Source organism: Podarcis cretensis, assembly GCF_951804945.1.
Source record: "Podarcis cretensis genome assembly, chromosome: 8".
NCBI classification, from domain to species: Eukaryota; Metazoa; Chordata; class Lepidosauria; order Squamata; family Lacertidae; genus Podarcis; species Podarcis cretensis.
Window position 1 is genome coordinate 54,365,784 of NC_137177.1, and position 17,365 is coordinate 54,383,148.

General features: G+C 45.4%; 1 long non-coding RNA gene across 1 annotated transcript; it reads right to left on the reverse strand.

Moving 5' to 3' along the window:
* Positions 1-937: 937 nt before the first annotated feature.
* LOC307221837 lies at positions 938-3,360 on the reverse strand. Its single transcript, XR_013841560.1, has 2 exons — positions 3,289-3,360; positions 938-2,104 (listed from the first exon to the last, which is right to left on the reverse strand). It is a non-coding gene; the product is annotated as an uncharacterized lncRNA (long non-coding RNA).
* Positions 3,361-17,365: the final 14,005 nt, after the last annotated feature.

Genomic DNA, 17,365 nt, shown 5'->3' on the forward strand with positions numbered 1-17,365 from the left:
CATAAAGACCTGCCCTTTCCATCATGCAATGGAAGAGCGTCCAATGCTGCAAAGTTGAATCCCAGTTGATCAAGCCAGCCGACGGGTAGCACCAGAATACGCACCAGGGATGGAAGCCAAAACAATGGGAAGTGAGGCAGGGAATAGGGAAGGTAGCCAATCAAAACACACTTTCACACACCAGGGGTTTTTGTTTTGGGGTGGGGGTCTTGCTACCCAAATGGAGCCAGTCAACCCAGAAAGCAAAACACTTTCTGCAAAGTGAGTGAAGGAAAGAAAAACAGCATTACCTGCCACTCTGTTTACGGCAGGCAGCTGACGGATGGACTGACACCTCAGGGGGCCAGAGGCCAAAGAGGTAGGTGAATGACAGGACTGTCTTTGTAAGCGGGTTATTTTTAACCAAGCTTCCTCCAAAGTCTCCAGGAGGATAATGAGAATAAAAAACAAATTATATAAGACAGGGATGGGGGGAGGACCAAGGGCCACGATCCTATATAGACAACCTTCTGGGGGCCACATGCCATGTGTGATTGGGGCCAGAAATAAAGGTGGGTGGAGCCATGAATGTGAATTTTATCTTTGCACAGTAGGCGGCTATCTACAAGCACTTGCACAACCCTCTCGCTCTTCCACCCAGGCAAGCAAGAGGCACCTTCAGAGTTCAAGGGCAAATTCCAGCCAGGCAAAAACACTCAAGGAGGGTGCAGAACAGGACTAGTGAGGGGCAGAGTCGGAGGAAGGTCCCAAGGGACATATAGTGAGATCTGGAAGGCGACACCTAGCCCTTAGGCCTGAGGTTCCCCATCCCTGACATAGGATGACATCATAATCATTAACTTGTTACCCGCCTAGCACAAGACACACAACAATATGCAAAAAAATAAAGAAAGATACATTGGTAAGGATAATAACAGCAAGGATAAAACACAGAATGGACTTGAACATGTGTTTTTTTTATATCTGCAAAGCCCACTGGGTAATACTGGCTATAACAATGACAACTGCCACCACCACCATGACTGCTTCAACTTAGTCTGCTCTCCTGCAAAGAAATCAGGATGAATGCACATTAAACAGCCAATGTTGTTTAATATCTTCACAAACAAATGAGGATGAATGCCCATTGAACAGCCAGCTTCATCTTATCTCCCTGCAAGTAAATCAGGATGAATGCTCATTAAATAGCCAACATCGTCTGATCTCCCTGCAAACAAATTAGGGTGAATGCTCAGTTAAACTTCCTGTTGGCTATTCCTGACACAGAAGAGAGAGATCGGGCGGATATTTCCTAACACACGTCAAATTGTTCCTCCTTTACTAGCAAATTACTTGCCCTGACATTGGAAAAGGAACGATTTTCCATTATACCACTGACCCCTGTTGTGTGTTCTATTAACACCACATGTTAAAACTTTTATATTTTTAGTAAACCGTGACCTTGTACATTCCCTGTCATTTCCCACTGGCACCAGTACAGCACATGTGGTCGGCATGATGGCTAATGGTTTTCATTTGTGTACAGTATACACTCGCATCTGAGGCTCGCCGAAGCGCAAGGCGGGGTCATGGCAATCAGTGTGTAATATGATTTTATTGGTTACAAACAATCACAATGGAGATGTTTGCTGCAAAGCACATTTTTGGCATCAGGCTCTCCTGCGTGTTCTGCAAATCCAGATGAAAAGGCAGCCTTGAAAAGACTGGTCACTGGGGTGTGTATGTGTGTGTGTGTGTGTGTGAGAGAGAGAGAGAGAGAGAGAGAGAGAGAGAGAGAGAGAGCGCTAGCTAATCAAAACATGTACCTCCAACACATGTTCCCAGCATGTCAATGGCATGTCAGGTTTCATCTAATTATACCACCTTTCAGAGTGGTAGGAAGTTCCCAGTGCACTCTCTGTTTCTTCTGTGTTGTGAATTCAGAGCTGGAGACTCATAAGAACATCAGAAGAGCCGTGCTGGATCAGGCCACAGGCCCATCTGTCCTCAAAGTGGCCAAACAGCTGTCTGTGCAAAACTCCCAAGCAGGGACTGAGCACAACAATGTTCTCTCCACTAGTGATTCACAGCAGGATCTTCGTAAAAGGCAAAAGATTTACACAATCTGAAGAGAAACTAGAGAAAATCCCAGATATGAACTGATGCTGATTTACTGTTAGTACTGTGTATTATTATTATATATATTATATTATTTTCTCCTTTATTTTCTCCTTTAATTTTACTTCATTTCCCCCATTCTCTTCTCCCCATTTTCTTTTTAAATCTGGAAATTAATTAATCAATGTCCTAATGTCCAATTAATGTCCTAAACAAAGTTTAAGAGGACCCATCATATTACCAAAAATGTATATTTTTGTAACAGGAAGGACAATGAATATAGAAATAATAAAGTTTTATATTTGCACATATATTCAAATGCACACACATAGAGTGGTGTTTGTTTGTTTGTTTGTTTGTTTGTGTGTATGTATTATATCTATCATCTATCTATCATTCATCTATATCTATCTATCATCTATCTCTATATCATCTATCTATCTAATGTTGCATAGGTGCAACTAAAAACTATTAATCTAACTCTGCTTTGAGGAATTTTCATCCCCTCCAGACACTGCTGAAGTACAACTCCTATCTGTCCAGCAAGCATGGCCAACAGCCAGGAATGATGGAAGCTGTTGTTGATGGGAGGTCGAAGGGTTCCCCCACACCTGATCTAACTAAAGCATATATATTATAATAAGTCTATCTGCATATGAAATACCTTTAAATGAAAAATACCCATGACTCCTTATTTTCCACTTATGGAAAGTTTTACTGTACAGCCACACCTGACCTAACGGAAATGCTGATAGAAATTATAGTCATTTCTGCAGTTTTATAAACAACACAACCTGACATAATTGTGCAGGAATTAATACACTCACACTCACTCACACACAGTGCCAACATAAGCTAACACATCTGTACCTCAGTCAACCTACACCTGCACACATTCACCCACACTCCCATACTCTCAAAAACTACAGGTCCCAATAATCCCCTTGGTGCATATACAATGGCTGCACTACAACTCTGGCAACCTAATGCCAGGTGGCTAAAATCAAATTTAATCCAGGACCATGTGACCGTTTTGTGGCAATGCAAAATGATAGCCCTTGTCCAGAACAGGCAAAAGGAACAAGAAAGGAATGTGGAGGGGGAAGAGATCACAGAGTTTAAATCCATAAATGGTATGGACATCTGACACCATCCCCGCTGAGAAGCCCCACTAAATTCAATGAGACTTACTCCCAAGATGCATCTGGCTGGCCACTGTGGCCACTATCTGGCAGTTAAACTGTCAAAAATCAACCTTTCCCAACTGCCTTCCCTACTGATTGACCGTTTCCCATCCTAGCCATGATTGGCCAAGAGCCTCCAGGAGGTTGACCCAATATTCTATCACATTCCCTTCCCCAATAAAACAACAGCAGCAGCATACTCTTGCAGAGTAAACCCCACCCCAGCTGCTTCTTTCAATAAGCCAAGTAGCTCAATAAATAAATAAATTTCCCCATATTCAAAGCCGCTTCTTCTTTGCCTCTTTCGGTGCACATCTGGAGTTGTTGCTGATGCTCAGAGCCAAGTCCAGAGTGGCCTTGATCTGACTCCGGAAGCGCCAAAGCAGTCAGAAGGCTAGATCTGAGGCCAATCAGAATGTGGAATGAGAAATCCGGCTTTATGAATGAAGGATCAAATGCTTCCATTGGTTTCTTGACCTCCTGAGAAGTTTGCATGCTTGCTTGCGTTTCAGAGATGAAAGGGTCATGTTTGTGACCTAACTCTGTTAAGTAGCAAGCGTCAACATCTGAGCTTCACCCCCCAGTCCAACTCCATTGTTACCATTTTGGAAGTCTTGGCTGTTTTTTTTTTAAAAAAAACACCCTGTTTGTTAAATGCAAAGATAACATATGTAATTTGGTCCCAGGAAAATATGGGACAATTTTGAAAAAGACATCATCAAAAAGAAAAGAAAAGAAGGAAAGACAGTGATCTATAAGGGATAACATGTACCAGGAAATGAGGCGTAATCTTGATGAAGAGGGGGAGAAATAGGGATGGTCGTCAATTTTGGTTGTCCTTGTTTCTTATTTTTCCAATCTTAAATTCAGTTCTTCACATTTCTGTGGCAGTTTGTGAGATCCTCCTAAAAATTCACCAACATTTGCATGCAATTTTCTCCTAATAAACATTTTGTATGCAATTTTGGCTAATATACACATTTTTGAAGCACTTAACCCTAGAATTTAACAATCAATCCCTCTTCCCAGGGAACTCTGGGAATTGTAGCTCTGTGAGAGAAATAAAGGGTAAGGGGGACCCCTGACCATTAGGTCCAGTCGTGACCGACTCTGGGGTTGCGCGCTCATCTCGCTCTGTAGGCCGAGGGAGCCGGCGTTTGTCCGCAGACAGCTTCTGGGTCATGTGGCCAGCATGACTAAGCTGCTTCTGGCTAAGCAGAGCAGCGCACGGAAATGCCGTTTACCTTCCCGCCGGAGCCATTTATCTACTTGCACTTTGACGTGCTTTCGAGCTGCTAGGTTGGCAGGAGCAGGGACCGAGCAACGGGAGCTCACCCCGTCGCGGGGATTCAAACTGCCGACCTTCTGGTCGGCAAGTCCTAGGCTCTGTGGTTTAACCCACAGCGCCACCCACGTCCTTGTAAGAGAAATAGGGGTCCATAATAACTTTTAGCACCCTTAACAAACTTCAGCTCCCAGACTTTGGGAGAAGCCACAACTATTTCAAGCAGAATCATAGTACTTTGAATGTACAGTGTGAATGTGGCCTTAGTTGACTTTGCCCTTGTCATTGGCTCTGGCTCCACCTACTGTCAGACCTCCCTCTCTTTTGCACTACCTGTCTTAAAGGGCACCAGCCACCATCACTACTGAGAATCCCTGCCCCCCCCCCCAATTTCCAGTGCTTTTAGGAGACTACGTGTCTCCTTTCACTTTCTCAAGCCTGCAGTGCTGTTTCAGGGGAAAACCCACTTTCTGCCAACTGTTCTGTCCTGCAGCATGATGTAATGAGCCAATGGCATGACACCATGTCTGCCTTGAGGGACTTCCCACTCCTCATTTGGGTTCAAGAGATGCCTGTGGCTCCACACATTTGCCAGAGACATGTCTGTCTCTTGTGCATCTCGGCCTTGTCTTCGGCTTTAAAGCCACAGTCAGAATATGCCTAGCTTAAATGCACTCTCTCTCACACACACACAGACACGCACACACACAGAAGTCACTGTGGCAAAGTGATGCATTTTGGAGCAAATCCAGCTCTTTGCTGGTAAACTTTCTCTCTTTATACTTGACTCCCGCCCACGTGGGGCTTACAGAGAGAGGAGACTGAAATAACTATTTCCAAAGAATCCTCAGCTCAGATACAAGGATATTTCTCTCTCTCTCTCTCTTTCTCCCCCTATTTCCATTCAGTATATTCTACCAGACATTCTAGGTGGCCCGTATGTACAAAGCATTACAAAATAAACATGGGAAAGTTAAAAGAGGAAAGCTGTTGAACAACGTCAAAGAAACCTAGGGACACCTAGATGCAATGACAGTTGTATGATTGCAACAAATGTGTAAAGTTCTAAAATTTCAAACAGCCATATATGTACAGTGGTACCTTGGGTTACATATGCTTCAGGTTGCATACACTTCAGGTTACAGACTCCGCTAACCCAGAAATATTACCTCGGGTTAGGAACAGAAATCATGCTCTGGCAGCACGGCAGCAGCAGGAGGCCCCATTAGCTAAAGTGGTGCTTCAGGTTAAGAACAGTTTCAGGTTAAGAACAGACCTCCAGAACAAATTAAGTACTTAACCCGAGGTACCACTGTATATCTGATCAGGGTCAGAACCAGGGTGCAGAGGAGAATGGGTTATCTCTCCCCCTAACCAATCAGTCCCCAGATCTGTGATTAGCCTCAAGAAAGGATCTTGAGGGTTCGAGTTTTAGGCTAGCCTTCTCCCTAACATCCTAGCTTTCTACATGCAAGAATATTTTTTTAAAAAATGATTGGGGATATTCAGAGCTGCATTCTGGCATGGCATGGGGCAATGGCACAACAATACATCTATGAAGGCTGTGCCAAGTCCTTTTATCTGTACACACAGCTTGGCTCTGAGATGAGGATTGTGAAGTTTTTCTACATATCTGTGTATAAGAGAACATCTTTAATGAGCTGCCACAAGGGCCATAACTGTTGTTTAGCACGTGATACACACGAAGATGGCCTCATGTTCAACTCCTGGCATCTCCTGGGAGGCTCGGAAAAGATTTCAGGAGCTTCCAGACTGTCACTGTTTTCAGTCACATCCCGGAAAATCCAGCTTGTGTGCAATTAAAGCTGATTTGGAGTTCTTGCAAAACAAAACCCATTTCCCCCAGATCTTTTCTTGATAAGGAAGGCGGTGAGAAAATGCATTGGAAAGTGTGAGATGACCCTTGCTTGACACAACTTTGTCTAATATCCCCACAAACGTATCAGGGTGAATGGCTATTAAACAGATGGGAAGGGATTCAAGATAGTACTACAGCAATTGAAAAGTTCCCCCCACCCGTCATAATGCTGGAACTCATGGGCATCCAATGAAATCGAATGTTGCAAGATTCAGAATAGTTAAAAGAAAGTACTTCTTCATGCAGTGCATAGTTAACCTATGGAACTCACATGAGGCAGTGATGGCCATCAACCTAGATGGTTTTAAAACAGGATTAGACAAATCAATGGAGTGGGGTAGTAGCAACAATGGCTGTGCTCTGCCTCCACAGCAATGCTTCTGAATACCAGTTGCTAGAAACCACAGGATGGGAGAGTGTGCTTGTGCCCAGGTCCTGCTTGCAGATTTCCCAAAGACATCTGGCTGGCCACTGTGAGAACAGGATGTTAAAACAGATGGGCCACTGGCCTGATCCAGCAGGCTCCTCTTATGTTCTTAGTTCTTTCGGTGTCAGCATCTCAACTTACCAGATGCAATGATCCCTCCTTTCCTTAGGGGGTTCTCCCAATCCTCTAAGAGTCAATCTGGGGCACATGGGAGGAAGAGAGGGGGAAGCACTGATATGCTAGCAGAATGCCTTGGAAGTGACCTCCCTGTTTGAAACCCTGGAGAGCAAGGACCAGGGTAAGCGAGCAGAGATACTTCATTCTGCATTGATTTTTCCACCACAAACCATTATCCAACCAGTGGTAAATTAAATCTGGAGGCTGGTGGGCCACCCAAAAAATGGATCTGTGGGCCAGAGTAGACCACACTGATGGACCAAACAGTCCATCTTCAGTATAAGGCAACTTCCTATGTTCCCAATGTCTGCCATGGGAAGAGATGCTCTGGATGACCCCATCCATGTGCTATGTAAGGGACCCCTAACTATTAGGTCCAGTCATGGCTGACTCTGGGGTTGTGGTGCTCATCTCACTTTATTGGCCGAGGGAGCTGGTGTACAGCATCCGGGTCATGTGGCCAGCATTATTAAGCCGTACCTATTTATCTACTTGCACTTTGATGTGCTTTCAAACTGCTAGGTGGGCAGGAGCTGGGACTGAGCAATGGGAGCTCACCCCATCGCAGGGATTCGAATTGCCAACCTTCTGATTGGCAAGCCCTAGGCTCAGTGGTTTAACCCACAGCACCACCCGCATCCCATGTGGTATGTTACGAGCACCTTATTAGCCAGCTGGCAGGCATTGCAGTTCAAATCCGACCCTCAATGAAGGCAAAAACCATGCTGCCCTTTTGATGCATAACACAACCTGGGAGCAAGACAGGCACTGCCTAGCTTTCCCACTGCTCATGCTTACCCAGCTCTGCTATTTATGTATATTGTTTCGCTTGCTTTACATGTAACTTAAAACCATATGGCGGCAGCTCAGTCCAAAGGACGATCAATTAGCCCAAAGTGGCCCTCTCGGTCTCTCGCCTTCCCTTCTCCACACTTGAATAAGCCCAGCTACTGTAAAACATTCCAAACCTGGCTTGGAAAGAGAAGGCGTGAGGGAGGGAGAAGGAGACTTTCTCGCTGCCAGCCCAACAGCTCAATGCAAGCCCTGTTTATTTTTTTCCAGAGTGGCAATTTTCAAGGAGGAGAAATGGTTGTTAAAATTAGCATTCCAGAGAGAGAGAGAGAGAGAGAGAGAGAGAGAGAGAGAGAGAGAGAGAGACAAGTCAACCACAGAAAGACTCTTTCACCTGATTCTCCACAAATATGTGCCAGTTGTTTTCCAGAAAACCATGCTCCTCCTTTGAGTTTCAATTAATCACATCCACAACATACATAGGACTAACTGCAAAGGCAGCTGTGAGGTTCCATTGAAGTCCTGGCTCAAACAGGAGTCCAGAAATAGAAAGACCCCAATAGTGAAAAGCTGCAGAACCCCTTCCAGCCCACGAACTATGTTCCATCATGCTCAACCTTCTGGGGACCATATGCTACTGGTGTGTGTGCATACAGTAGGCTACATTCCAGCCACACAGAAGCCAGAGGTTTCTATACAGCCGCCCACATTTCTCCATCCTGGTAGCAAGAGGCATTGTCACAGTTCCGGGATGCTTTTCAGCCAGACAAAAGCAGCTGAAGAGGCAGGGGAAAGGTGTGGCCTTAGGAAGTGGGGGTATGGCCTGCGGAGAGACCCAAGGGCCTGTTGTCCTGAGGTTCCTCATCCCTAGGCCGAGGAATCTCATATGGATTAAGGAACCTTAAGTACTGTGGACAGAAGTGGATGAAGAGTCTTCCCATAAATGGGAGATCATGGAGGTCTCTGTAGGATCAGACCAAAGATTCACCTTGTCCAACTTGGTGTTTCCCACACTGGACAATCAGATGGTTCCAGTCAAACCACAAGCAGAGCACAGAACACCCTAAAACACAGCCTTCATCAACCCAGTGCCTTCCAGATTTTTTTGACTAAACATCCCATCACCCCCAAGCCACCACAGTTGCAATGGCTGGGCTGATAGGAGCTCCAGTCCAAGGAACATTTGTCAGCCACGTGGGCCACATTCCCTTGTAGGCAACCAGTGGTGGGTGGGGCCAGAGCAAAAAATGGGTGGAACAATGAATCTAAATTTTACCTTTGAGTGGTGGGTGAATTTCTACACACACTCCCCTCTGTCATCCATCCCAGCAAGCAAGACCTGTGATCAGATTTCAAGGACATATAACAGCTCTGCCCCCCATAAATGTTGGGAGTATAAAGGAGGACCAGGGGGAGAGACATGGTCTGTGGAGAGGGTGTGTGGCCTGTGGACAGTTCCATGAGCCAGGCAGAGAGGACTGGAGGGCTGCATTTGAACCCTGGGTCTGAGATTCCTCACCCCTGTTTTAAACAGCAATTCATCATACAGTTGAGCAAAAGAACGAGGACATCAAAGGGCTGGTTACAATCATTGGACACTCCTAGGGATGTATTCATTTTGCTTTAATTACTATTAACATGCAGATTTTGAAAACAAGCTCCAAAACAACAACAAAATCTGAAAGGCAAAAATGACCAAACAAAGAGTCTGATTTACTAAGTATTGGGGCCAAGATACTGCTTCCCTACCAAATAAGGGCAATTAGAGTGCAAGAAACACACCTCTTTCAGTTGTTCGAATTTAACAGGAATCTTCTTGTTCATGCAATAGATAGTGAAATTGTGGAACTCATGTCTGCAGGAGACAGTGATAGTCACCGACTTGGATAACTTTAAAAGATAAATACAGTGGTACCTCAGGTTACATACGCTTCAGGTTAAGAACTAACCCAGAAATAGTGCTTCAGGTTAAGAACTTTGCTTCAGGATGAGAACAGAAATTGTGCTCCGGCAGCGCAGCAGCAGCAGGAGGCCCCATTAGCTAAAGTGGTGCTATAGGTTAAGAACAGTTTCAGGTTAAGTATGGACCTCCGGAATGAATTAAGTACTTAACCCGAGGTACCACTGTAGACAAATTCAGGGAAGGTATGGCTTTCAACAGCTACTAGCCATAATGTCTATGCTCTTCCTCCACGGTCAGAGCCTGTAACACTTCTGAATACAAGTTGCTGGAAATCACAGGAGGGGAGAGGGCTCTTGTGCTTGGGGTCCTGCCTGCAGGTTTCCCACAAGTATCTATTTGGTCACTAGGAAAACAGGATGCTGGATTAGATGGGCCATCGGCCTGATCCAGCAGGCTCTTTTTAGGTTCTTACGCTCTGACTGTTGTTGGAATGAGGACTGGCAGCTTCCCATTTTTCAGGCCCCATTGACCATATTTGCAAGTTAAGGGGGGGAAATGTGCTGGAGTCGAAAGCGCTCTGAGAGCGAAATGCACAGGGGACTCCGACTGTGATAAGGCCCTTCCTGTCTGGAGGAGCTGCTTGCTCTCTTTGTGTGGTACAGTATAGCTTCCTGCCTCCGCAGGACGGCTCTCCCGCCTTCGGCGATACAGCATGTCTAACTTAACTGGGAAGGGAACCAGAGTCCTCCAAGATGGGGTGGGGGAGGGGAAAGCAAAAACCCATTTTGCAGCTGTCAGGGATAATGCACACACTTTACACACTCGATATTGTCTAATCGGGAGCTTGGGGAAGGCCCCTGTTTTCGCCAAAGCAAATCGATTTTACAGACCGTTGTGCATACGTAGGAACCAGAACTTAAAAGGCCCCGGGTGCCCCCTGGAGAGGCACAGTGGGGGCAGGGGGAGGGGGATAATTTTTTTTTTTTTTTTTGGCAAAAACCTTATCAGATAAAACCACATGGAGGAATCCTAATCACAAATACTTCCTGTGGAGGTTTGGCCAGCCGTGAAATTTTTGCAAAGGAACCTCTAACTGCTGTGCTGAGGGATAACAAAAAAAGAAAAGGGAAAAATAAAAAAACCTGCTCACAATTGCCAAGGAAAAACTTGCCTGTGTTGGATAAAAGTTGGGGGTGGGGTGAGAGGGACTATTAAGCCAGTTCATTGGCTAGTTGGTTGATTCTGGAACATGGTTTGAATGAGGCACATGGTGACAGGGTCCCCCCAATCCATTTTGCCTCATTTGGTGCTAAGCTGTGGCGATGGTCTGATCTAAGATGATCCAACGCTGTCTTGATTTGTTCCTTAAACTGATTTGGCAAACTTGCACAGTCATTGGGTTGGGCGAGCTGGGGAGATGGAATAGTGCCTCTCCTTCTCTCTCCCGCCCCCCCCCCCCGTATGTTTAACCAGGACTTGTTTTTCATGTCATGTGTCCAACCAAAACCTAATCTGCTGTAATTTATGACCATTAAATTTAATTCTGCCCTCTGGGACAGCAGAAGGACAAGTGTTCGCCTTCTTCTCGATGACAGTCTATCAGGTATGTGAAGAGGTCTGTAATGTCCCTTCCTCTTTAGTCTTTTCTTACCTGGGTTAAATGTGTCCAGTTCTTGCAGTATTGCAATGGATGTCAGTGCTGGTGTTGCTCCCATAAAAGACTGCCGGTAGGATTCAAGTTTTCAAATATTTTCTTCCTAGATTCGCACTTTACATTTTTTAGACATACAGTTCAAGCAGTGAAACACTTGCCACGTGTGAATAGACTGTTACAAAGCTGCATACATAGACAGAATGAAACAGTAACAAGCTCCCTGGCTTTGAAGGAAACAGCTTTGGGAATGAATGGCAGGTGGGGCAAGCACTCAGGTCCTGCTTTCTGGCTTCCCATAGGGATCTGGCTGGCCACTGTGAGAACACGATGCTGGACAAGATGGGGCGCTGGCCTGATCCAGCAGAGCTCTTCTGCCCTTCTTGTGAAACTTTCTTTCCATCAAAGACTTATTGAAGTCACAAAGGTCTTCCATGAAGAGAGAAAACACACATGGATCTTCTCCTCTTAATACAATGAAGTCAGGTCCATCCCTTTTTCCTGCTAACAACAAGAAAACAGACACTCTCTTGAAGCATGTGTCTTGAAGCATATTCATAATTGATAGAGGAAGAAGGAAGGTGTTTTATACTGAGTTAGACAATCATCAACTGGCGGCAAGTCTCCAGAGTTCCAGCTGTGGGACCTTCCTAGCCCTACCTGGAGATGCCATAGGCCAGGGGATCAAACCTGGAACTTTCTCTGTGGAAAGCCAATGCTCTACCAGGGAAACAGGGCACTTCCTTAAAATATGCAGGGAGAATTCTGCCCACTTGCAGATGTTCCTGTCTCTTAGTGCCTTTATCACAGGAAGCTGCTATACTGAACCACTCCATTGGTCTGTGCATTGTCTACACTGACTGGCAGCATCACTGCAGGATCTTAGACAAGGTCCTCTCCCCACCCCCCCACCCCCAGTCCTAGCTGAAGATCCTGGGGATTCAAGCTGGGATGTTCTGCATGCAGTGCAGATGTTCTCAAACTGGGCTACATCTCTTCCCTGGGAGATGCATGAATGGTGTGCCTGGATGTCTGCACCCCAAGAGGAAAAACAATCCTGAAAAGCAATGCTTCGTTTTTACTCATGATAGGATAAAAGACCTTACTTGAAGTGACATTCTTCTGTCATTTTTTTTGGAGAGCCAGCATTTCTCCTGAATGTGCCCCCATGTGGTGAAATCTGGTATTTTACCAGCAAAGAAAAATCAAATCTTTTCTCAGGTGTTTGAGCAGCAAGAGATTAAGGGGAAAAAATTATACCACATGACAAGGAGCGGTGGGAGGGATTGCCTTGTGATGGCTTCCTTGACCTCATTGATAATGAAAGTGGGCCTGAGTTTTGAGTGGATTTTAACTGACTGACAAACTAACAAAGAGCACCTGAAAGACTAAGGCTCATTATTTAGCTCCTCAGGAAATAATTTTTTAATGGCAGAAGCTAGTTGGCATTTACAAAACCTTGACACGTCACCTCTGTGTCCTGTCCTTTGAATCAGTCACTCAATTAAATGCATCCTGTACTCTTTTAGATGGTTTAGGGGAATAAGGATTATTCCTCCTCTTGGCTTTCTCAGATTCATGCTTGACCTTTCTAACTTTTCAAAGCTTAGGTTGTTTCCTGCTTCTCCGCACACTGTCGTCACTGTAACTCCATTAGAGTGCATAGGGCAACAGAAGAAATCCCTGCCCCGAGGAGGTTACAGTCTACCACCAGTTAACCATTTCATAGGGAAAGTAGTTGGGGGGCATATATCAATGGTGGTATGAGCGGGACAAGAGCACAGTGCATAGTTAAACTAAGGAATTCACTTCCACAAGTGCCAGAAATGGCCATCAACTTGGATGGCTTGGACAAATTCATGGAGGAGAAGGCTATCATTGGCTACTAACCCTGTTGGCTGTGTTCCACCTCCAAAGTCGGAGGCAGTATATTAGCTGTTGGAAACTTCAGGAGGAGAGAGTGCTGTTGTACTCAGAGCTTCCCTTTGGGGGCATCTGGTTGGTCACTGTGAGAGCACAATGCTGGACTAGATGAACCACTGGCCTGATCCAGTAGGCTCTTCTGATTTTTGTATGTTCAAGTGAGTGGGACACTCTTCTCTCACTCTCTTTTTCTCCCTCTCTGCCCTCCATCCATCCCTCATTTGCTTATATTCTCTCTCACTCTCCCTCCCTCCTCTCTGGGCTTGGGGTGGGTGCACTGAATGAGCTACAGGGCCCTTCTGCTTGTGGTAACCTAGATCAAGCAGCAAAGAAGAGAGCAGGTCTCTGCTCCAAGGAACTAGCAATCTAAAACAGCAGACATACAAATAATAAAATTCAGTGCAGAGAAGGCAACCAAGGAAGGGTGGGGGCTTAAACAAGGATCATTCCAGTTTCATGTACTTAGGAATAGTTATAACATAGTATGGGGACTGGTAAGTTGTGTGAATAACTAGGGATGAATGAATCTATCAGTTTTGGCTGCCCTTAGTTTCTCCTTTTTCCCAACCTTAAATTTGATAATCCACAATATACGCATGTCCATTTGAGAACCTGGCCACAGCATTCCGGACAGCTACAGCTTCCAGGCTAATCTCTAGGGAAACCCCACAAAGAGCACTTGATGGTAGTCCAGGCATGACTCCATCCCTCTCTATTCTCCATTTAGGCAAAGAAGAAGCATTATTGGAGTTCAGGGACATGTTCCAGCCAAAAACACTTGAGGATAGTGCAAGGCAGGCCTAGTAAAGGATGCAACTCAGTATGTGTTTCCTGGGGAGAATCCTAGGGGCCATATAGAGACGTCCAGAGGGCCACATTTGGTCCCTGGACTGAGATTTTCCCATTTCATATAATGATGGGAAAATAAGAGAAGCAAAATGATGGAGGACTTTTGAAAATATGAAGGAGGAGCTTGCACTGGATATGGGAACTGACAGGAAGCCAGTGCAAGGATTTAAAGAGGGGAATCACACGCTCCTAGTGACGAGAGAGTTGACTGCAGCTAAACATGCAAGCAAAGAAATGTAACATCAGATTTATGAATCGCTTTACAACTGTACACCCACGGCATGTTTTCGATCTTACCAATCAAAGAGCAATCCATTGGCTCCATTCCTGAATTCTCGGCTAGGCTGCCTTCTTTCATACTGCCAACGTTTGGGTGCGAGGCGAGGCATTCCTCAACCTATAATTTTCTCGCAATGCCCTGTGGAGGATCGGGGGAGGTGAACTGGTTTGATAAAAGGCTCCTCATAATGCAGCAACTGTAAGGATGGATTTAGCTCTGCCCCAAACCACACCACATACCAGCTTGTGTGACATATGTTCCAAATCAAACAAGCCTAGTGTTACCCCTGGAAGGATATCATTAGGAGAACTTGAGTAGACTAAATCCTTTGCCAAAATTGGCATCAGGAAGAATTTTTAGGACCAGGGGGCTTAGAAAAAATAAAAAATCCATCAAGCTTCTGAATTCTCTTTAATTTGAGATTTCTCAGCAATCCTGAGTTTAACAGACGATGTCAGCAATCCCAAGATTTAAGCACTAGGAAAGGATCTTTATACTAAGGACTCATCCATACTTCTGCTTGTCTTGTGGAACAAACTTCTATCAGGTTTTCCGCAGGTTAACATTTGTTACAATTCAGCAGTAAACTGTGCTTTTCCTGAGGAAAGCAGTAGTGTGAAAGGAAAACTTCTCAGATCTGTGCCTAGAAATCATGGGGCAAAGGAAAGTAGTGCAACCTGTGTTTCAACCACCTGGGAATTCAAAACATGGTCTGTTGCTGGAGAAGGTCTGCTGGCAGCCAAACACGGTGTTCTCCTTTTCCATGTGATTTGACTTGAGGTGCCTGGAATGAGTCGCTTTCAATGCACATATTGAACGATCGGCTGCTCTTGTGATTATGTCACTGCCTACAAAACAGGCGACAGGTTCCTGCAAACTATACTTCAGCCCAATCATGGAGCATAATAGCCTGTCTTCTACTTAGTCAGAGCACTGGGTCCATCTAGGGTCTCATTTTCACTATACATTTAGAGCATGCCTTCCCCCAAGAAATTATGGGAGCTGCAGTTTGTTAAGAGTGATAAGAGTTGTTACGAGAACCCCTATTCCTCTCACAGAGCTGCCATTCTCTGAGCTCCTTGGGAAGAAGGATGGATTGTTAAACCACTTTGGAAATTGCAGCTCTGTGAGGGGACTGAGGGTCTCCTAACTACTCTCAGCACCATAAAAACTACAGTTCCCAAAATTATTTGGTGGAAGACTTGACTATTAAAATCCTATAGTACGGCTTTAAACGTGTGGTGCAGTCATGGGAACTGATGGCTAATACTGCAACATTGAATTTTGCCTCAAAAGCATTGAAAACCCAAGTTTTGAGAGGCAGAGGCACAATTCTCAGAGAGGTTTAACAATCAATTACTTTTCCCAGGGAACTTTTAGAATTGTGAGGGGAATAGGAGTCCCCTAATAACTCTCAGCACCCTTAATAAACTACAAGTCCCAGAATTCTTTGTGGAAAGTCACGAATGTTCATAAAGTGACATGACACAGCTGCTTTGAATGTATATGTAGCGGTGTCCTAGTGTACACTGACTGGCAGCTATCCTCCAGAGTTTCAGGTAGGAGTCTCTCCCAACCATATCTGGAAAGGACAGGGACTGAGCCTGCAGCCTCTTGCATGCAAAGCAGATGCTCTACAACTGAGCCATGGCACTTCCCCAAACCCAGAGGAAAGGGAAATGCAGACTGCGATTGAAAAACAACACAAAACCCAAAGCTACAGGATGGCAAAGAATAAAAAAGAATGGCAATGATTGCCTCTGGGTGCTTTTAAGCAGGGCATGAAGCCTTGCCTTCTTGTTTGCTCTCACCTGTGTGGTATTCAGAGGTATACTCTTCCTATACATGGAAGCTCAATTTATCTATCAGGTATAAAAGGTGATTCAGGAGCAACAGGTCATGTAAAAATGATGCTGTGACACCACTGGGCATGTTTGCCCTGGGCTCCTTTTCTATATAAGCACAGAGGACCCAGGGTGTGCCTTGTTTGGGGAAGTGACCATAGCCAAATGGTGCTTGCTTTGAATTCTGACCCCTTCAATGGCACCTCTCCTGACTGTGCTAGGAAAACTGTTCAGGGGAAAGGCAGGCTGGCAAAAGGGCTGTAGCTCAGCAGCAGCGCATCTGCTTTGCATCAAAAGGTCTCAGGTTTAATCCTTGGCATTCCCATTGAAAAGGACCAGGTAGTGGCAGGTGATTGGAAAGAGCCCTCCATGAGTTCCTTCTGGGCCTAGGGGGGCGGGGGAGGTGATGGCACATGTCTGTGGTGGGTGGGGCAAGAGTCAAAAGTAGGTGGAGCAATTGATGTATATTTCGCCGAAGAATTGATGCATTTGAATTATGGTGCTGGAGGAGACTCTTGAGAGTCCCATGGACTGCAAGAAGATCAAACCTATCCATTCTTAAGGAAATCAGCCCTGAGTGCTCACTGGAAGGACAGATCATGAAGCTGAGGCTCAAATACTTTGGCCACCTCATGAGAAGAGAAGACTCCCCAGAAAAGACCCTGATGTTGGGAAAGATTGAGGGCACTGGAAGAAGGGGACGACAGAGGACGAGATTGTTGTACAGTGTTCTCGAAGCTACAAACATGAGTCTGACCAAACTGTGGGAGGCAGTGGAAGACAGGAGTGCCTGGCGTGCTCTGGTCCATGGGGTCACGAAGAGTCGGACACGACTAAATTGTTAAACAACAACAACAACACAATTGGATAGTTCCTACCGACACTCACACTCGCTTCTCCATCCATCCAAACAAGAGGCAATTTATAGAGTTCAAGGACACATTCCAACCAGGCAAAAACACTTCAGGAGGCCAGTGGGTGCTGTGGTATGAGAAGAGTGCTGAGGGTTACCCGGAGATGCATCAAGGGCCACATTCCCCACCCTTCACACAATGAGGTACAGGCCATTGATTA